General features: G+C 38.6%; 1 pseudogene; it reads left to right on the top strand.

The window, feature by feature from the left end:
- Positions 1-23,010, top strand: part of LOC113099010 (zinc finger protein basonuclin-2-like) — a 233,811-nt pseudogene that overhangs the window by 71,818 nt on the left and 138,983 nt on the right.

Raw genomic sequence — 23,010 nt, forward strand, 5'->3', positions numbered from 1 at the left:
TGTTATGTCTGTAAAGAGGACTCATACTGAAACTTATTTTACTTTTTATTGTTCTCATCAACCTTACTGAACCATCAGCACTCACATCACTGAACTGTGCCAAAACATTCTAGCGTCAACGTCACTGTCTGTCCCAAACTCTTAAAGTGACCAGCGCTCTTTATATCTTATCAATGTAACAAACACATAACTTTAATTAAACACCAGATTATAAGTCTAACTAAGCATGCAACATTGAGGTATGTTCAAAATTCAGCACATGCTAAGGTATTGGATTTGAGGCAGATCCACAGAGTCAAAAGAATTTGTCCTTCCCAAAATCACTGTGTCTAAGTGAAACTTTTTCACCAAGATACATTTCTTTTTCTTAAGAGCTATAATTAAACACATAAATAAGGGCAGAATGGAGCCTAATGACTGCTTGAGTTAATTTACTTTTCTGTACAGAAATGAGGGATTGTGAATGCGCTAAGCCATATATGTGCGCAAACAAGAAAAAACAAGTTTGTTTTGTTTTCCCCTTATCTCAGCACATCTAAGAGAGGTTTTTGGAACTGTAGAGCCCTGTCAAAACAAAGATGGCCAAAAGAGACTGGAGAGGGACAGGGCCCCGAGAAAGAAAGAGCCACTGAGAAGGCAGCTGGAAACATATAGCATTTTGTTTTCCCCTAAAGTCCAGCTTGATTCACATGGTCTGACTTTCTTACCTTCTCTCTCGGTCTCCGTCTTTCTTGCTCTCTTTTTCTCCTGTTCTCATGTTCACTCTCAAAGGAGACTGTCCCAGCTGGTTATACTCTCAAAGGAGACTGTCCCAGCAGACTTCTGTGGTAACGTGTGTGTTTCATTACCCTTGGACGTGTGTTTTGCACCAGTTCAAGTCATGTTATTGTTAGGATGTGGTAAAATTATAAATATGGGATGCAGATTGGAGGAGGGTGTAGGTCTGAGTTGATCCTCGGTTGGTGGGGGAGATATGAGACTCATTAACTCTGGGCCACTGCTTGTTCTCATGACTATGTGGCAATATAAGGTCTGCCACAATTTGTAGTGCTAATGACTTAATACTGCACAGCCTAGATGTACAAAATATAGCTGTATAATGCCATTGGGCCATCTTAGTCATATGAAGTGGACCATTGTAGGATCCAGGGAGTAGGATGGTAATTTTGTTGGGTTGATTGCAGGATGGCAATCAAATCATTGGCAAACAATCCCTGTTGCATATGTGTAAAAAACCTGCCTATAACTTTTAAGGGATGGTTCAAATTAAATTTTGGTATGTTTTAGCTTACCTCAAGGGCATCCAAGATGTAGGTTTCTTTGTTACCACAGTATTTCCCATTTTGATATGTTTAGGTCAAACTGTCTTGTCTGTGACTCATATAATGGAGGTCTATGGTCACCACCTCAAAGAGCATGCACAGAGGAGTCCAAATTAAACAATTCCCCATCGTAAGTACACATTGATGACCTGAGACATGAAACGAACGGTTTGTGTAAGAAATAATATAATTATTTTACCGCTTTTACACAACCACATCCAACTGATCTGAGGGCGCACATGCTTCCTGTATGTGACGTTTGCGCGTGCTCTGGCTTAGTCTGTGCAAGCGCGGAAAGCCCCGGAAGTTATCTCTCGTGTGTATGTCACTCATTGTTTACACTTACTGTCTATCATTTACACAGAGATTTCGGAAGTGTTACCTTTCACTGTGAAGATCTAAACATATTTAGACGTACAGGAAATTTCACAACCATATTTATTTGAACCAGAATAGACAAATCAAGTACTCAGGAGTGATGGAGGAAGCATCCGCTGCAGCAGCATGTCTTCAAGCCTCAGAGAGACAGAGATCTCTTCAAAATTGGTGGTTTTAGTAGCAAGTGTTGTGAGATGCCAACAGAAGTGGAGAGCATATGTTGTCACGAATGGAACATAGCAATTCCACAACTACAAGATGACGACAAGGACATTGACAGTATCGCATCACACACCTGCCTGACTGAAGATCCTGAGTTTTCTCTGCTGTTGAGATGCAGCGTTTTGCACGTTGTGTTTTGTTTGCCACTTATAAACTGGAGGCGACGTCCAATGCCAGAGGGACCCAATGGCACGCTGTCAATAGAGTGAGTAATGTGTTGTGTTTATTATAATCGCAATGATTATAGGGTGCATTATAAACAAATTAATTAATTACAATTACTGCATTATATTTCAGTGCAGACTGGTGGCATATCGTGTGGTAAACAGTAAACAATGAGTGACGTACACTCATGAGAGATCACTTCTGGTGCTTTCCGTGCTTGCGCAGACTAAGCCAGAGCACACACACACACACGTCACATCAGAAAGCACTCCCTGATAAAGAGAGTGTGATGGACTTTCAATGAGTCTTCCTTATTCTGTACACATTTCATGCACACACATTTCATCCAGACAGCGAAGGCATGGTGGACTGGGAGGGATTTTCTCATAGTTGTCTCATAGTTGTCTCTGTGTTCAAGTAGGAGTGCAATTGAGACAAGGATGAGTCTCTATCTATATTTTCCTTCTCTCTCTGCTCTAATGTTCTCATTCATTTACCGTAACAATCGTGATGATGCAAATGATGCACTATACTGTATGTTAATGAAGAAACACAGTCTTAGACAAGCAATACCTTTTTCAGAGGGGCAGCTGTTTGAAGTTGTCATTACATCATGCAGATCCAGGTAATGCACATATAAATAACTTCAAATATAACAAACCTACTTTTTGAAATTAAAACAATGTTCCTATTTTGAAGTGTTGTCTTAAGTAAAAAATGTAAAATAAAATAAAAATAAAAATGGGAATGAGAAAAAATACATATTTTTCTATTCTCCTCTTCTTTCTCTCTCTGGGTAAATAAATTGCTATCAATAATAACAACAATAATTGTAAATAATTCAGTGAAATTGCACTACAAACATTTGTAGATTCCAAATGTTTAAATTAAGAAAACACATTTATATGGCTTATACTAAATACAATTCATTCAAAAGTTAATTTAAAAAGGTTAATCCATAGTTTAAAAAGATCATAATACATTTTAGAAGACCCAGAGGTCTTCTCTGTATGTCTACACATCCTCGCTGGTCCTGTGTGGTCAATAAATAGCTGTCCCCTGATTCTGGGGTCAACCTGGGAGCAAAATGCTTGTGCTCTGACTAATGCTACTACAGTGTAGGTATGAGGATATCCACATTTATACAGAAATCATTACACTGTTGCTTTTTTATGTCAGTTGTGTGGTGAGTTTGTTTTATACAATTATAGAGTGCCTGTGTTTGCAATAGTGACTGCATGTGAGTGCCTACTGGGAATGAGTCTTTATCAACAGAAGAGCCAAGGATAGACTCAAAACATGCAGAGTGTGCTACATACAATACCTCTATGTTTGATTTGTTTATGATTCATGCTATTTCAAGTGACAAGAGGGGAAAGTCAAGAGAGAAAAGCCTGGAACTTGTTCGGCACTTGGTCTTAGTTTTTTTTTTTTTTTTTTTTTTTTTTATCAACACTTGAGAACCTGACCAAAAACTTAAACAAGAGTCAACTTTCTGGTATTTGGTGGCCTATATATGTATACAGATTTAAAGACATTACCAAAGGTTTCTAAAAAAGGTTTCTATAAAAACCTGAGGATTGACAAGACAACTTCGAAACATATAGCATCTTTACAGTTTTTACAGAATGTATGATTTCAGACACATCAGATCTAAAGTAAAATCACAAAGAGAGCTAAAAAAGCACAAGTTCATAAATTGTTGTCATATTCAGACTTGTGTCCCTGGTATGTGGAACACAAATTTAACAAAAATATAAGGATATGGAACTTGAGTCAGATATAATATTCAAAAGAGGAAGGAAGAGAGAGCGTTGCTCTTGAATGTGTGTCAGATGAACTTTTGAGGGCCTAACTGTGTGCCTGTGTTCTTTAATTTCACCTGCAGAACGTTCCACTGCTATTGGCACTATAATGGGATTGCCCTCTACAGCTAATTTGCCCTGTTTTGTAAATCTGCCACTATGACTTTACATTGAATGATTGTGCACAACTGGCCTAATGCACATATGATGTACTGTATGTCTAATTTATGGAATTATTTAATTAATATTAGTGATGACTTTAACCAGTTTTAAGTATAAACGAAGTATATATATATATATATATATATATATATATATATATATATATATATATATATATATATATATATATATATATATATTTAACTGAATAAAATATAGAATTTATATATATATATATATATATATATATATATATATATATATATATATATAAATTAAAATTTAAAATATATTTATGCATTTAGCAGACGCTTTTATCCAAAGCGACTTACAGTGCATTCAAGCTATCAGTTTTTACATATCATGTGTTCACGGGGAATTGAACCCCCAACCTTGCGCTTGCTAGCGCTGAGCTACAGGAACACTATATATATATATATATATATATATATATATATATATATATATATATATATATATATATATATATATATATATATATATTTTATAACTGGACTATTTAGCTTAATATTTTAACTGTATTTTAAGCTTTAAATCCACAGTAATCCCTTCTCTGAGTGTTTAAACACATTACAGCTGTAGTTTTAAGATACAAAATCAGTACACACACACACACACACACACACACACACACACACACACACACACACACACACATACACACACATACACACACACAAAGAGAGAGAGAGTGAGAGAGAGAGAACAAAGGATTAAACAAAATAGTAACTGTAAATATAATAGATTCTCCTGCATGATACCCCCAAGCATATAGTTAATATTATTTATAATTTATGTATGATAATTATACAGCATGTAGTAGGGTAAGGTATTAGCCCAGATATGATTGGCTGATGTCATGCCATCCTGGGAACCTATCAGTGTTCCTACTCCTTCGTCATTGGTTAAAATGGTTTAAATCCAATGAACCTATCAGTGTTGGGATTGATCCTATTAAAAAGGGAATGGTTTGATTACTCAAGATGCATCATCCTGAGTACTAGATCATTGTGGAAAGTCATGGACCAAGGATAGGGTTTGTTGCATCTCCCTGTTGGTGTCACAAGTAGGCCTTTTTTAGCATGCTAGCAGCAGTGGTCTCGTGTGCAGGTGTAACTACACTTACAGGGGTCTCCAGTACCTTGGTTGAAGACAAATGTCAGTATGACTGCACTGCTACTTTATTTTTAGTGTTTGCTGTATAACAGTTTAACTGTTGTGATATGAATGTCTTCGTGTATACCAGTTAATTATGTGATTTATGAGTAGGAACTTTTAAAGCGGAGGTTTTATACTTTCAGTGTGTCCACTTGGGGTAGTGTGGTGTTGGCCAATTTGTTTTCACAATTGAGTGGTTTGTGGTATGGTGTGAGGTGATAATCCAAAAGGCCCCTGCTGGTCTTTTTTTTTTTTTTCTTCTCCTGGTCATTTTGTAACTGGTAAACTTGTGTATTAGGCATGTTTTATATTGTATCCAAAAAAACAAAAACAATGTTTGAACAATTAGTTGGATATAAATAAACTGCAAATGTTTTATACTATCTGTGTCCATGCTCACCCTGGCTGTTGGCCACGAACCTGTGTGCCCTTTCGTAGGGCGGTTATGTCCCGGTATATTCCGGGCGGCATAGTCGCTGTATATCCACTTTTGGTGGGTCCCTTCCCCTACCTGGCCACTTCTTGCCACAAGCATATAATTAGGCCGAATATTTAATAAAATGGCATTCAGTTTATTTTTTGTAACTTCATTTTTATTTTTATTTTTTATCTAAACAACAGAAGTCATTTGGTCACCTATATATTCTTACATAAACATATTGATGGAAGTATATCTCCTATGATACAGCAGACAATAATCATGTAATTGAATGATAAACCCAATCCATTTTTCCCAATAAGTAGAAGTATTTTTTTCATCCTTAAGTTTAATGTGAACGTCATCCTTTCTATATTTTGGACAATGTTCACAATGTCCAGCCATTCAGTCTTTGTTGGTTTTATTAATATTGCCATTCAAATTTCTTTCACGTGTTTACCAAATATTTATAAACCGTTTATTTATTATTTGTATTTATTTTTTCTAACTTTTTAAAGTGCATAATAGGGTTTTATTTTATTTTTTACAGTTCTGTCTCCGGATACTGCAGTAGGTTGTCAGTGGTTTGATCTCTGTCATCTGAGTCTTTTAGAGGAGTTCACAGGGTCCTCAGTGGTCCAAGAAACCATCACCATGGGCTTCTCTTTATCTCTCTCTTCCATTCAGTATCCACTCTGCACTGCCTACACTCTGACTGATATCCTTCACGTTTAGCTGGACATGTCTGCACTGATGTGAATAGCAAAGCAGAATTATTAGTGTTGGTAGAACAAACTCGCTGACTAGAACAACTTAGGACATGTTGGCCATACCTATAACTAAACAGGATGGTGCTGTACAGGAAAAAAAATGCTTTAGGATTTATCTCACAAATACATTTCTATACATACAGAAACATGTTTGTTTGATGAAAAATATTTCATTGATCATTGAGTACAAAAATGTGAAGGAAAAATCCAGCATCCCTTGTGATCCTCTCTTTTCTGTGATGGTGGTTTCAAGTTCTGTCTATATATATATATATATATATATATATATATATATATATATATATATATATATATATATACTCACCTAAATGATTATTAGGAACACCATACTAATACTGGGTTTGACCTTCTTTTGCCTTCAGAACTGCCTTAATTCTGCATGGCATTGATTCAACAAAGTGCTGAAAGCATTTTTTAGAAATGTTGGCCCATATTGATAGGATAACATCTTGTAGTGGATGGAGATTTGTGGGATGTACATCCAGGGCAAGAAGCTCCCGTTCCACCACATCCCGAAGATGCTCTATTGGTTTGAGATCTGGTGACTGTGGGGGCCATTTTAGTACAGTGAACTCATTGTCATGTTCAAGAAACCCATTTGAAGCTTTTTACATGGTGCATTATCCTGCTGAAAGTAGCCATCAGAGGATGGGTACATGGTGGTCATAAAGGGATGGTCATGGTCAGAAGCAATGCTCAGGTAGGCCGTGGCATTTAAACGATGCCCAATTGGCACTAAGGGGCCTAAAGTGTGCCAAGAAAACATCCCCCACACCATTACACCACCAGCAGCAGCCTGCACAGTGGTAATAAGGCATGATGGATTCATTTTCTCATTCTGTTTATGTCAAATTCTGACTCTACCATCCGAATGTCTCAACAGAAATCGAGACTCATCAGACCAGGCAACATTTTTCCAGTCTTCAACTGTCCAATTTTGGTGAGCTTGTGCAAATTGTAGCCTCTTTTTCCTATTTGTAGTGGAGATGAGTGGTACCCGGTGGGGTCTTCTGCTGTTGTAGCCCATCCGCCTAAAGGTTGTGCGTGTTGTGGCTTCACAAATGCTTTGCTGCATACCTCGGTTGTAATGAGTGGTTCTTTCAGTCAAAGTTGCTCTTCTATCAGCTTGAATCAGTCAGCCCAATCTCCTCTGACCTCTAGCATCAACAAGGCATTTTCGCCCACAGGACTGCTGCATACTGGATGTTTTTTCCCTTTTCACACCATTCTTTGTAAACCCTAGAAATGATTGTGCGTGAAAATCCCAGTAACTGAGCAGATTGTGAAATACTCAGACCGGCCCGTCTGAAACCAACAACCATGCCGATCAATGCCAAATCACCTTTCTTTCCCATTCTGACATTCAGTTTGGAGTTCAGGAGATTGTGTTGACCAGGACCACACCCCTAATTGCATTAAAGCAACTGCCATGTGATTTGTTGATTAGATAATTGCATTAATGAGAAATTTAACAGGTGTTCCTAATAATCCTTTAGGTGCATATAAATAAATAAATAAATATATATATATATATATTATATACATATACGGTGCTGTGCAAAAGTCTTAGGCCACTGGTATTTTTACCAAAAAAAAAAACTAATATTGGTATATGTTTTGCTGTAGTGTGTAAGTAGGAAATATCAGTTTACATTTCCAAACATTATTTTTGCCATTAAAATTAATAATCCACTGAGATTTTTTTTTTTTTTCTTTTTTTTTTTTTGCACAAGTAGTCTGAATCAGTTCTCCACACAGATATGCCTCATGCCTCAGCAGTGCCACAGGCTGATCGACTCCATGTCAGTATTTTTTTGAGATACTGCATTTTTTATTTTCCTAAGCTGTAAGTCATAACCATCAGAATAATAATAATAATAATAATAATAATAATAATAATAACACTCTTGAAATATTTCAGTTTGTGTGCAATGAATCTATAATTTAAGTAAGTTTGCTTTTTTTTTTTGGCTTAATGTTTTATAAAATTACAAACAACAAAAAACTTTTCCATTATGTTAGATTCACCTGTATTAAGTAAATCTTTTTTTAATGCCATCAGATTTAATTAAACATATTTAATATTAAACATAATCATCTGCTCTGCTTGAAGTGTTAAAAGATTTATAGATCTAAAGTTGCACATGCCTAAAAGGGTTTAAACTTTAGATGCTGTCAGTATGTTGATATTGTATTTTTTTAAAGTCAATCCAAATGCACATAATTCATGTGTACATTTTACAACTGAATATGCATTTCATGCATGGAAACACATGCAAATATTACACTAGTCTTGAATGCGTACAGCGTAATCTCAATACAATCAACTTTTTTCCTGTCTTGCCTGTACATTTATGGCAGGATATTGACAACATTTGGAAGTCAAGCCTTGAATAAGATCAAATATTGTGGGTGCTAGAGAGGACGAGATGCTTTTAGTTTGCCAGCAACCTGATGTCATCATAGTTGGTCAGTGAGGTGTGTGTGCTATTGTGTAAATGTAACAGACAAAGGCATCAATAGATATGGCTGGAATAATCCTTTAAGATTTCAGTTACAGATTTAGTCTAAAATCATAAAATAGTTTGGGATCCATACTGTTCCATGTTGTTGTGCATTAGAACCCTAAAAGAACATGCCATGCAAACCGTAGCTTCTATTGTTTTCAGCATGTCATCAATATAAATATATAATATGAAAAATACAATACTGACACTGCTGATATGTAAACTGGCATCCTAATTGAGCTCGTAATTATGTAATTAAACAACATTAACTATCACATTAGTTGTCAGACCCCACAACTGATGTTTCCATTTTCCTTTTTAATGTTTACAGTGTTTGCATTGCTGCTGCTGCGCTCTCTCTCTCTCTCTCTCTCTCTCTCTCATTTATCATGGCTTATATGATAAATGACTGTGATACATTATGTCTCATTCTCCAATGAATCATACATTTACACCAAATGTCCACAAGTCAGCCTTTTGTTTAAATGGTTATATATATATATATATATATATATATATATATATATTTTTTTTTTTTTTTTTTTTTTTTTTTTTTTTATTGAGCTTTAACAGTTTTAAAACCCCAAAATAATAATAATTGACATTAAATAAAAATAAAGCAGTTACTAAACAAAATTTAGTCTCTGTGCTTCATTACTACATATGAGATACATTATATCTCTCTCTCTCTCTCTCTCTCTCTCTCTCTCTCTCTCTCTCTCTCTATACACACTCACCGGCCACTGTATTAGGTATACCTGTTCAATTGATTGTTAACACAAATTGCTAATCAGCCAATCACATGGCAGCAACTTAATGCATTTAGGCATCTAGATGTGGTGAAGATGTTGCTGAAGTTCAAACTGAGCATCAGAATGGGGAAAAAAGGGGGATTTAATTGACTTTGAACATGGAATGGTTGTTGGTGACAGACAGACAGGCTGGTCTGAGTATTTCAAACACTGGTGATCTACTGGGATTTTCACACACAACCATCTCTAGGGCTTACAAAGAATGGTCCGAAAAAGAGAAAATATCCACTGAGCGGCAGTTGTGAGATGTCAGAGGTCAGAGGAGAATGGGCAGGTTAGAGATGATAGAAAGGTAACAGTACTCAAATAACCACTCGTTACAACCAAGGTATGCAGAATACCATCTCTGAATGCACAACACGTCAAACCCTGAAACCGATGGGCTACAGCAGCGGAAGACCACACCGAATATATGGGGTTAGAGTTGTTGCATTATTCCAAATAAATAGATTATGATCAACAAATAAATGTAAAGCTATTCACAAAAAAAATAATCGTATCCACAAATGAATAGAATGATATCCACAAATATATGTTAGGAGTTTAACAAAATATAATTAAATTCACAAATATATAAAAAATGGATTTGCTAGTAAAAAACATATTCACAAATATGTTTTTATGTCAAAAGCACAATTCTGCCTGCATTCATTTGTGAATCGCTTTCTGTGCATTCGTCGATCACCTCACGCATTTGTGGATTTTGACACAATTCTAGCGTCACCACTGCAGAAAAATCCACAAATAGGTCGACTCCACCCACCATCTGCTTAACCTAATCAGACAACGCCCGTGTTGCACTGACCAATCGCAGCACGCTCTCTCTCCAACCAATCTCGTTTTGCCTTACAACCAGGGCGGGAACAGACACATGAACACGAGTCACTCGCTACAGTCTCTTCAACATGGCGGATCAAGAGGAGTAAAGACAGGTGAGTGATGCTTATTGAACACAGTAATTAACTGAAGCTTTACCAGGTTCTTGATATGTCATCATTTGTCATAACTAGTGAGGTAGTCTGACAATTTAAACCATGATTGAATAAGTTATTATTTGCTACCAAGCACCATTTCGAAGACTGTCGCATTTGTCGGCCACATACATCAAGGGTGTCTTAATTCTAAAATGGACCATTATTCATTGTGAGGTGTAAATTGTTGTAATTTCTTTACTTTTGAATCTAACGTTAATGATTCAAACGAGGCAACTTCTATGACGTATTGTGGCCTACAAAATGCGACATCCTTGAGGAAGCAGCCCTCGAAACAGTCAGCGGATTTATTTTACATTTAGAATTACTGAATTAGTTTATTAGATTAAATAAACTATTACTTAAACAATATTGAGTGCAAGATGAAGAATATGTGTGAAGTTGCGGGTAGATTCTGTGGTAGGATTGCCAACTGCCCTAATTATACAGACATAGGTTTGGGGTAAGATCTTCCACTGCATTTTACATGAGACTCAGTTTTATTCCCCCTCGTCACCCCCCGCAGTGGCATCGTCTCATATACTACGAGTATGCGTGAACTGAGGGTCATATGCTGTTGTTACGTTACCTGTAATGCATGACATGACCACAGCCTGTTCATAGATTTATTGTAATTTATTATAAAGCACATTTGAGGAAAAATTTGTATGTCGTCTAGGTTACAATGATTGGAAGTATTAATAACATGTATTTAGTTACCACTTATAGTACAACTGAACTCCTTGTACTACAAGTGGTAACTAAATACAATTTTGTTTTAAATAGAGATAGTATATTAAAAGCACATTTTAGTTTATGGTGTCTCAAAAAAGCACAGTTGAGTACACTTAGATGTTCTTAAGATTATATTTTTTATGAATACTTTGCAAATCAAATTAGCAATAATCATTGTTTTAATATGTATTATAAATGGTTTAATTACAATATAAATCCTGTAAAAAGTATTTTTCAAACTTTTCATTCTAAGACTCATTGCAGTTTGACAGTTTTAATGCAAACAACCTTCCATAAAATGTTAAGAGTTGTTTGTACGCATCTTCTGAATTTTTTTCCACACAGCTACTACAGACCAGCTACAAAAGCTTACATCATTTTGGACTGGATGGGAAGTCCCATCCAAGAATCTCCAGGTAAATGTTTGGAATGGAAGATACTTCAAGGCTTCTGCAGCAGGACCCTTATGATACCAGCTTAAATAACCACAATGGATAACTTTGCATCTACATTGCAAGCTTGTGCAAACACATCGTCCACTGGATTTGGACTCATTTAATTCTGGAAACTGGTTCTATGTACATTTCTTTCTATGTACAAGTAATAATAATAAAAAAAGTACTTCAATAAAATTTTAAAATAAATTTAATTATTTTTCAGTCTGTCTTTATTTTACATGTCTTAGAGGGTCGTTTCCACAAGTTTTACTTAATATACAACTATATATACACATTTACAACCTTGCTGTCAAAATTAGAGAAGCAGAAATAAAACTTCAAATATCCATTTCTTCGATCAAAGTCTGTACATATGTGAGAGTCTTGAGGTATACATCTACTCCAAATGAATCAGACACTTGCAGTGGGTCAATTTGCTCATTGGTTAATTATTGGATTCTGTCTCTGGCCAAACACATTCTCTCATCCGATGAACGATAGTTGTATGAGTGACACCTAAAATGTTACTGATGTTTTCCTGGGGAAATCCAAGCTTCAGAAAGTGGATTAGTCTGTCATTTGCTGCCTCACTGTCTTACAATGCATTATAACAAACACAGAACATTTTGATCAATGCAATAAACCTTGTTCATAATGAAATATTAGTCTAATTGGTGAACACAGCACAGTACTTAACATTTTTGATTTTTAGCCAATATTCCAACAATATTTTAAAATGTAACATGCTACATGACCAAGTGGTCATTTAATTACCTTAAAAAAAATAATAATAATTTTAATAACACACAGACGGACGGATGGGTTCAGAAAACACCAGAGAGGTTGAAAACTGGGAAACACTAGTTAAATTACAAATAACGTTATAGTTTTCTTTTGGATGTTACTACAGTAATGAGCATTATATATAATAGTAATTAGTGGAGCGGCCTGGCCCTGGTGTCAGATCCCTGGCGATTATCTGCACTAATGCCCGAGCAGCACTTTCACCTTGTGCAGAAAGGCCCTGAAAAAACTGTAATTTAAACACAAACTACAGCCAAATATTTAACTGAACAGACTGTAGTTTAAAGTTGCATGGGGTAACCATTCCAGTTATATTCAAGGGAACATAATAATTAGGAAAACCAACTTTTCACTAGTGATGGGAGGTCAGGTTCTTTTTTCGAAAACTGGTTCTTTTCGACAGTTAATTTCAATTAACATGTCATGCATAACAGTAACGTAACAACAGCATATGCTCCTCAGTTCACGCATGCTCGTAGTATCTGAGACGATACGACTGCGGGGGGGGGGGGGGGGGGTGACAATAGGGGGAATCCCCTTCGATCGTTTTGCCTGTCTAACGGACAAGCGGTCATTTTTCTGATTCATTACGGGAAAACCGAGTCTCATGTAATATGCAGTGGAAGATCTTACCCCAAACGTATGTCTGTATAATTAGGGCAGTTGGCAATCCTACTACAGGCGCACAACGAATCTACCCGCAACTTCACACATATTCTTCATCTTGCACTCAATATTAATTAATAGTTTATTTAATCTAATAAACTAATTCAGTAATTCTAAATGTAAAATAAATCCGCTGACTGTTTCGAGGGCTGCTTCCTCAAGGAGGAAGATTTGAAAAAGATTTAAGAAAAGAAAAAGATTACAAGATTTTAAAAACGTTGCCTTGTCTGATGAGTCTCGATTTCTTCTGCGTCATTCAGATGAAAGGGTCAAAATTTGGTGTAAAAACATGAAAGCATGGATCCATATTGCCTTGTTTCAGTGGTTCAGGCTGCTGCTGGTGGTGTAATGGTGTAATGGTGTAATGGTGTGGAGGATATTTTCTTGGTAATCTTTTGCCCCCTTAGTACCAATTGAGCATCATTTAAACACCACAGCCTACCTGAATATTGTTGCTGACCATGTCCATCCCTTTATGACTGTAGTGTATCTTCTGACAGCTACTACCAGCAGGATAATGCACCATGTCAGAAAGCTCAAATCAGAATGTTTCCAACACCTGGTTGAATCTATGCCACAAAAATGTAGGCAGTTCTGAAGGCAAAAGGGGGTCCAACCCGGTGCTAGCAAGGTGAACCTAACCTAATAAAGTGGCCTGTGTGTGTGTGTGTACATATATATATATATATATACCGAACAATATTATAAATGCAACACTTTTGTTTTTGACTTTTCACATTTTGCCACAAATCACAGCCTTGAATTAAAATTAGGTAATTTGTGTGATTTATTTAGAAACTCTTACTAGTTTCTTACTTCAGTACCAATAGTGCTGAACTTTGACAAAAAAGTAAAAAAGTGATTAGTGATTTTTAAATGTTATAATATAATAGGGATTATCTTATTTCTAAATATAAATCAAAAAGCAAAATATGTGAAAAGTACTATATAAGGGAGTCAAAATCAATCAATCAATCAATCAATGCCTCTGAAACTGCTTAACTAAGAGGAGAGCAACGTGTTGAAAAAAAAAAAAAAAAAACAGCCATCGGGGGTTAAAGCTAGTTACTGGACTTTAGCCCTCATCTTCTGTTAATAAAGATTAGCATGTTATGTCTTGCAGCACGAAGTCAAATTTAAATCAAATACTACTAAACGTGTGAGTAAATTAACTTATCCAGATATAATTGAATAATTACAGAAGCTTAGTCATTGACTTGCAGAAAGTTTTCTGTGTAGGTTAATGTTAAGGGATATAATTTACAGGGGCTTTATCTTGCATACCCCTCAACAAACGTGCGGTTGCACACCTGATCTGTAACATGAACTATACTTATTTAGGGCATGAATTATGACACAAAATGCAGTTATGCAGTGTTGCAAAAAGATAACATTTCAGAAGACAAAAAGTGTCTTTTTTTTATTTTATGTTTTTATTCAATTTCTGAGAGACCTTGAAAGCAGAGGTATAAGAGAACAAAAACAGCGCAGCCTCCCCACCTAACCTCTCTTCCTGCTGGAGTCTTTTCAGTGGCAGAGTGATTAAGGATATGTCTTATCACACAGTGCCATTGTGTTGTCCTCCCAAGCTGGCTGTCTCTTAGGGACACTTAACCCCTCATCACCAAAAGCTTTTGGGGTCAGCTCTGGTTCAGTCTCCACATCGAGTAATGGCGGCTTTTGTCAAAACAAAGGAATTTCCTAATGGGGCAAAAGTAGGTCAGGTTTCAGGTGAGAGGAAGGAAGAGCTCATCTAAATGCCCCTACATGAATATGGCATAAGGCCATAAGAAGTTTTAATGCAGAGTTTAATGCTGAGTTTATGAATCTTTCAATGATTATTATTTGCTTGTTAATTAACAGGCCATCCGCTGTACTCTGGTAAACTGCACATGTGAGTGTTTCCAGCCTGGAAAAATCCACCTCCGGACATGTGACCAGTGCAAGCATGGATGGGTCGCGCATGGTGAGTATCATAAACCAGCATGGTTTTATTGCTCTATTGCTCATTATATAGGTATCTGAATGCAACATTTACACATGTGTATCTTTGAATAGATGCACTACAATATGGATGTACATCATTTAAAACATCAACATTATTACATTATATTTTAAATGCATTCATATAGTCACTATTGTACCATTTTATAGATATACTTTTATAAAATTTTATATTAAAATATTTCTAAACTCTATCCTCAAACCTGAATATTTTTAACAATAATAAACAACAACAACAAAAACATCAAGGACATGTCATCATCACATGTCAAGTCACATGTTTTGCTTTGTTCAATTTTCTCACCAGTCTTTAGATGTCATGGTAATTCATTTAATCTACTCAGGTGTTCATCATTATTGCCTTTATTTGTCTTGTATTTAGGTTTCTGCTGTTTGACCTTTTATTTGTCTGGTTTTGTCTGTGTAATACACAGCTGTCTCGCAGTTTGGCATTTTGTGGATTTATTTAGTATTTAGTGAATAAAAAACAGGCTTTCATTTGGATACATGAAACACTGGATGAATTTTCCTGTACGCCAGAGAGGGAGTTTGAGGCAGACTGCCAACAGACTAATAATCCTGGTGACAGTAAATGGGCCAATAAATTTGGGTGCAAGCTTATTACTGACGGATCTGAGAAGAATATTCTTTGATGAAAGCCACACTTTTTGACCTACGACGCAGATGGGAGGTTGCGACCGGTGGCGATCGGCCTGAACCTTGGTGCGCACCCCCACCTAGAGCAGGGTCAATCTGGACCTGGTCCAGGTGCGTCGGCACCTCTGGATAAATGCGTGGGCAGAGGGAACCGCAACTTCGGATTCCAATTCTGGAAAAAGTGTTGGCTGGTACCCTAAACTACACTGAAAAGGAGGTAGGCCCGTAGCTGAAAATTGTAACGAGTTATGTGCGTACTCAACCCAGTGAACTCTCTGTCATGTACTCTTGGAGCTGCTGGCTCCAAGAGGAGGGGTTCTGAGAAACCAAACATCGCAACACTCATTCTAGATCTTGGTTTGCCCTCTCTATCTGACCATTAGTCTGAGAATGAAATCCAGAAGAAAGACTAACAGTAATTTACAAAATTCTCTCCAAAATTTGGAAACAAACTGAGGCCCCCTGTCAGAGACCATGTCCATCGGGAGACCATGTAAGCAAAAACATGATCTATGACAGCAACCGCTGTTTCTCTGGTAGAAGGTAATTTAGGCAGAGGAATGAAATGAGTTGCCTTCGAGAACCGGTCCACCACGGTCAACACCACCATGTTTCCCTGTGAGGGAGGGAGACGCGAAATGAAATCTAGTGAAATGTGGGACCAGGGTCTCGAAGGAACTAACAGCGGCTGAAGGAGTCCAGCAGGGGGTCGATTGGAAGACTTTGAAAAAGTACAGACAGAGCAAGCCAAAACAAAAATACGAATGTCAGGAGCCATGGCTGGCCACCAAAACTGCTGTTTAACGAGAAATATGGTATGATTAACCCAAGGATGGCAAGCCTTGGAATAATGACCCCATCAGATAACTTCTGACCTTAAAGACTCTGGCACAAACAACTGACCCGGTGGACATCCTGGTGGGGGCGTTACCCCTTGCGAGGCTATGCGAACCATCTCAACTCAATCTCCCATGTGAAATAAAGACTTTCTGCAGTACAATGTGGACCCGAAACATCAAAAATACGGGATAATGCGTCCGGTTTGATGTTCTTAGAACCTGGAAGATAAGAAATAGAAAAATCAAAATTACCAAAAAAAGAGCCCACCGAGCCTGCCTAGAGTTTAATCTTTTAGCGGACTTGATGTATTCAAGATTCTTTTGATCGGTCTAAACAATAAAAGGAACCCCCGAACCTTTCAACCAATGACGCCACTCTTCCAAAGCGAGCTTGACTGCCAACAGCTCTCTGTTAACAATGTCATAATTACGCTCGGCGGAGGACAAACAGTGAGAAAAATACGCTCAAGGATGCACCTTACTGTCCGTGAGGAAATGCTGGGATAGAACCGCGCCAAACCCCACCTCTTACACGTCAACCTCCACCTTGAACTGCCGGGAAGGATTAGGGGCAATAAGGATGGGAGCTGAAACGAAACTTTTCAGCTTTTCAGTTTGGTAAATGCAGCTTCCAGTGCACTAGACCACCTGAAGGCAGTCTTGATGGAGGTTAAGGAAGTCAAAGGGACGGCTAGCTGGCTGAAATTGCAAATAAACCGTCGGTAGAAATTGGCAAAGCCCAGAAACCTCTGCAGGGCCTTATGAGACTCTGGGGTTGGCCAATTTACCACAGCCTGAATCTTGTCAGTATCCATGCGCACCCCCTCGGCCGAGACGATGTATCCCAAAAAAGAAACAGACTGTGCATGGAAAACGCATTTATCTGCCTTGACAAAAAGCCCATTCTCTAACAGCCTCTGAAGCACTCACCTGACGTGTTGAACATGTTCCTAGAGAGAATGAGAAAATATCAGTATGTCATCCAGGCAGACATAAATGAACTGATCTACCATATCCCTCAACACATCGTTGACGAGTGCTGGGAATACCGTGGGGACGTTACAAAGGCCAAAAGGAAGAACAAGATATTCAAAGTGCCCCCATGGGGGTATTAAAAGCGGTCTTCCATTCATCCCCCTCTCTTATGCAAACCAAATGATAAGCATTACGGAGATTCAATTTCATGAAAAATGACGCCCCCTGCAGACGCTCGAAAGCCGACAACATCAACGGCAAAGGATAAGTATTCTTCACCATGATGTCATTCAACCCTCAATAGTCAATACAGGGACGAAAAGAGCCATCTTTCTTTTTCATGAAAAAATATCCCGCACCTGCTGGAGAGGAAGAGGGGTGGATGATCTTGGCTGCAAGAGATTCAGAAATATATTTCTCCATGACCTCCCTTGGATTGGAACGCAAATATAATTTGCCTTTAGGCGGAGACGTACCTGATAATAACTCTATAGCACAGTCATAGGGATGATGCGGATGTAGAGAAGCAGCCCAAGACTTACTGAACACTCTTATCCACCCCTGCGGGTAAATCCGAGGAATAAATCTCATCCTTGATGGTGTCCGAAAGTCCATGTAGAAACAGGTCCAACTGTGCCTCAGAATTCCAGCCGCACTCCGCGGCTAAAGTACGAAATTCGATAGAATAATCAGCTGTGGTGCGATCCCCTTGTCACAGCTCCGCAAGAAGTCTAGCTGCCTCTCTGCCATACGCAGCGAGATCAAATACGTTCTTCAGCTCCTCCGAAAACACTTGGAAGGAGGCAAAGCTCTATGGCGGCTGGTGGATTGGACGCAGGTGGTTGCTGAGAAGAAACGGTCTCTAACTTGAAGCGCTGAAACTGAGTGGCAAGTTTAGAAACCTGAGCGACCAGTTCTTGGACTGCACGACCCGTAGCCATCATCTGGTCCTCTTGGCATTCCATGTGCGAGTTACTACTGGTTAAAATGTCTTGTAGTTCTGCCGAGCTTGCTGGATCCATTCTGGTTGGTTCATTCTGTCACAATGAACGAGTCTCGAGATCCAAGTGCGAGGTAAAAATGGTTTATTTGCAACTCAGATAGTCAGCAATGAGAAACGTAGGAAGATGATGGCATAACCCCAGATGAACCACATCCAGACCACTCAGCTGCAGTAACCCAGCGCAAGAATCCCATGTGGGTTAGGAATAACATCCAGAGAATACCAACTGGAGGGACAGGAACACAACTGGACAAGAGAGCCAGACGAGAATCAACGAACCAACAACACAAACAGGAATGCCAGCCAAACTTAAAGGCACCACAAATGTGTTGCAGCTGGCGCTCATTAACGCAGCTGCTGCTAGTTAACAGATGCACACAATCAGAGGTGCAAGATGAGCGCACTGACCCATGAATCGTGACAGCTCTTATAAAACTTTCACTCGGCAACTGTGAAGTGGAGCAGGACAATATCCCTCCAGTCCTCATTTTGGATTCTTGTCCACAGGCAACCCATTTTGGGCATGGGGAGGGGCATTTTTATGGCGTGATAAATATGAGCAGCATGGCACAGCAGTTATATGTATATTTATCCATAAATATTAGTTATTAATTCTGCTGGGGTTTTTTTAGTAAAGAAAATATGTAGGAGAGTGGTTATTATGTGCAAACAGTTAGGAACTGTATTTCCTTTTCAGTCATGTTCTATGTTACATCAGAAAGAGACTGACGAATGGGATCTCGCCTGAAAGCCCAATCACCTTCGAGTGGTTACAAAACGAGCCAATGATACGCTGAGTACCTTGGTCTGCGGAATTTGTATTGCGAGCTCCGCCCCACAAAGCGCGCATATAAGAAGCAGCACGAGCAACTCGCATTCAAGCTTTCGCTTTGGAGTCGAGCACATCGCTTGCTGCTATCACCAGAGTGTTTACAATCGAGTCAGTGTTGGTGTGATGCCGCGATTCAGCAGTTTGTCTGGGTTTCCCACAGTCAGCTCCTATGTTCCCCTGAGTGCTTCAGCGCCACTGAAAGAGCTTTTTCTCTCACAAAAGAGTAACGGGTTTAATTTGCATCTTTTTCAAGATGTCATTTCGCCCGTGTGGGTGTGGTCAATATATCTCTCCTCATGCCGGCCACGATCGCTGTGTCACGTATCTGAGCTTCAGCACGCTGACACTGCGTTCGTGGATGACTCATGTTCTCATTGCGGGGAAATGACCATCTCTGCATTAAAATCAAGACTCGATTACGTTAAAGCAGGGATTCCCAAAGAGTGGTGCGCGCATGTAATGGCGGTCTGTTTATTTTTACAATAATTTTTTTTCCATACAATAAAAACATGAACCGTAAACATTTCCTTTGTAATCGCTTTTATTTTAAATAAAAAACAATAATTTATTAGTTTTCGATGGAAAGTAGAAGACAGATGCTGCAGTATGTACTGCAGGCTAATATGTGTGCCAACTCGTTTCATTCATTCCATAATATATAGTAGGCTATTATAAATATGCTTAACTGGCTGAAATCAGGGAAACTGTCAAGTCGGACATCTTATGATAAAGTTGTTAGTCAGGAGGAGAGGGGCCAAGAGAGAGGGGATTTGGAGGCAACATAGACGAGAGTCTGGATCGTCTGTAACTTCATTGCAATTTAATTAAATGTACTGTCGTTCTAATTTCCATAATCGTTGTGTTATAGTGGTTCTCAACCATTTTTTTTACACTGGGCCGCACTATGGTCCAAGTGCAAGCGGATTGCACAGGTTCGAGTAGCAATGGGCTTCTTCACACTGCCTCCACATGTGCAATTGTGCTTTTGAAGCCTACTGACCACGCGCACCTGTCCGCGCGATCATAAAAAATCGGAGGTACGCGTTCGTCCTCTCAGAGCCTCCGCACACACTCTCCCAATGACGATGTTTACGTCACGCCTACCAAGCGGTCCATAAAGGTCTCCCCGCAGATGCGGAGAGTTTAAAATAGGCTTAGACGCGCACGGGAGCATGACCCTGACATGCGACATTGCAGAAAATGTGCGTTCACAAATGTACCCTATGCTGATCCAAATATGGAAAGTACATTCGAATTTAATAATATGATGTTCTTTCCAGAGATGTGTTGCCACATAATCTTCAATTAAGGATGATTGCTATGAAATATATGGTGTTTCCATTTGCCTGAACTTCTTCAAGTAAAATGTGGGGCAAACCGAAAATCCAGCACTCTCCTTCACTACTGATAATGCAACTATTTTTTTTCTATGTGTTCATTCGCTGGCATTTTTCACATTTCTTTTTTTTTCTCCCTTAAAAACAAAATTGTCCATTCTGATGCTCAATTTTACCGAACTAATGGCTGTTGATGGCTATTTGAATTGAATTCTGCCAAAGTGGATGCTTGTATGTGTTCGTTAAATGCGTAATGTTATCTGAGTAGGTCTGCTCATGTCTGAAAATAATATATGATACACAAAATAGCTTATATTTCTTAAGTAAATTTGTAAATGAATGTAAAAAAAAATAAAAAAAAATCAATGTGTTCAGCATGGTGGACCGCATTTGAATTCGTGACGGGCCTCGGGTTGAGATGATGCTGCTGCTAGCTCCATGGTCATTTAATAGGCCTAGTCTATTGCTGCAATGTTTCTTTTACGCGGCTGCAAATAACTGTGCTTTCTGTTACTGAGCCTGTGTCTGTCACTCGTCCTCAGTGGAAGCTTGTGCGTAGTTTTGTTGCATTGTATTTAAACTTTGTTGATGTTTTTATTGTCATGCGTGTTCTGGTTATTTAAGCACGGTTAAACATGATTCTTTATATGGCGATAAAATACAGCTTTGTTGCGTTTTTTTTTAAGTTGGGATTGGGGGTGCGCCAACCCGGTTGGGACATAGAAGGGGGTGCGCAGGAAAAAAAGTTTGGGAACCGCTGCCTTAAAGTTACAGAATGTCCTCTGCCACACCCCGTTCTAGCTCCTCTTCTCGTGAGAGGGCTACTTCAGCTGGTGACCCTGCTGGCGAAGGGAGCGATAGAGCTGGTCCTTCCAGCCGACATGAAGTCCTTTTACAGCCCCTGTTTCATAGTACTCAAGAAAACAGGTGGGTTTCAGCCAATATCTGGTGCTCAGACTTCGGGCTGGCGTTCCCCTAGAACCAGTGTCCAGACATGTTGTAGTGTCAACAGTTGCCTCTTTCACAGACTGGGGTGCCATGTACAAAGGGTATGCTGCGTCGGGCTCCTGGACAGGACCCTGACTTCAGTGACACGTCAATTGCCTCGAGTTGCTTGCAGTATGGCTTGCTCTGCACTGCTTCAGGGCCCTGCTGAAGGACAAGCACATTCGCTCTCGCCGCATTTCGCAACTCGCTCGCCATCTCCTCTTGTGCAGTCGGAAGCATCTGAGGCCACTTCATGCCATTCACATGCTGGGCAGGCTCAATCCTGCAGCCGACGAGCTCTCATGGCAGCAGTCTCGCCCTGGGAAATGGAGACTCCACCCCCAGTTGGTTCAGCTGATTTGGGATGTTGTGACACTTGTCACAACATTATAAGGGTATTCTTAAGTAATTATAACGAATGCATAATGCATTATAAAAAAACTTATATGTTGTAACATCTCATGAATATTCATAATAATAGTGTTAATACAATATAATATTTACTTATTTGTGGTTAAAGCTTTTAAGAGTTTGATGATTTATAACACAATGAACACGTTGCATCCACTTTTACAATTGATTATATTTCTCATAGTTGTATTATGTATTATAAGCCTCATGTAACTCTTCAACACTGCACACGGTTTCTCAAGTACGGGCGCATTTATTAGCTTTCTCAGATGCGATGAAACGCAGTGAAAACTACAGGACTAAGCAATTAGACACTCCAGTTTGGCTTGCTAGCACACAACTGTAAAATAAAATTAGCTACCTCATGGCCGCCTGTCACTTCAGAGGTCTTTAGGTGAATATTGATTCATGCATTTTCAAGCTGTGTACATTGAATAGTATAATCAGCACAACACAAATTCACAATTACAGTTATTATACATGTACAAAACAAGTACCTTATGCAGCTTGATAGCTAGCCTTTGGGAGCTGTCTTAAACGTGGCTCTCGCTCTGAAAGTCTTGAGCATGTGAGGGCGTGTCTATTGTACCT

Source organism: Carassius auratus, unplaced genomic scaffold (assembly GCF_003368295.1).
Source record: "Carassius auratus strain Wakin unplaced genomic scaffold, ASM336829v1 scaf_tig00216830, whole genome shotgun sequence".
In the NCBI taxonomy this organism is placed as follows: Eukaryota; Metazoa; Chordata; class Actinopteri; order Cypriniformes; family Cyprinidae; genus Carassius; species Carassius auratus.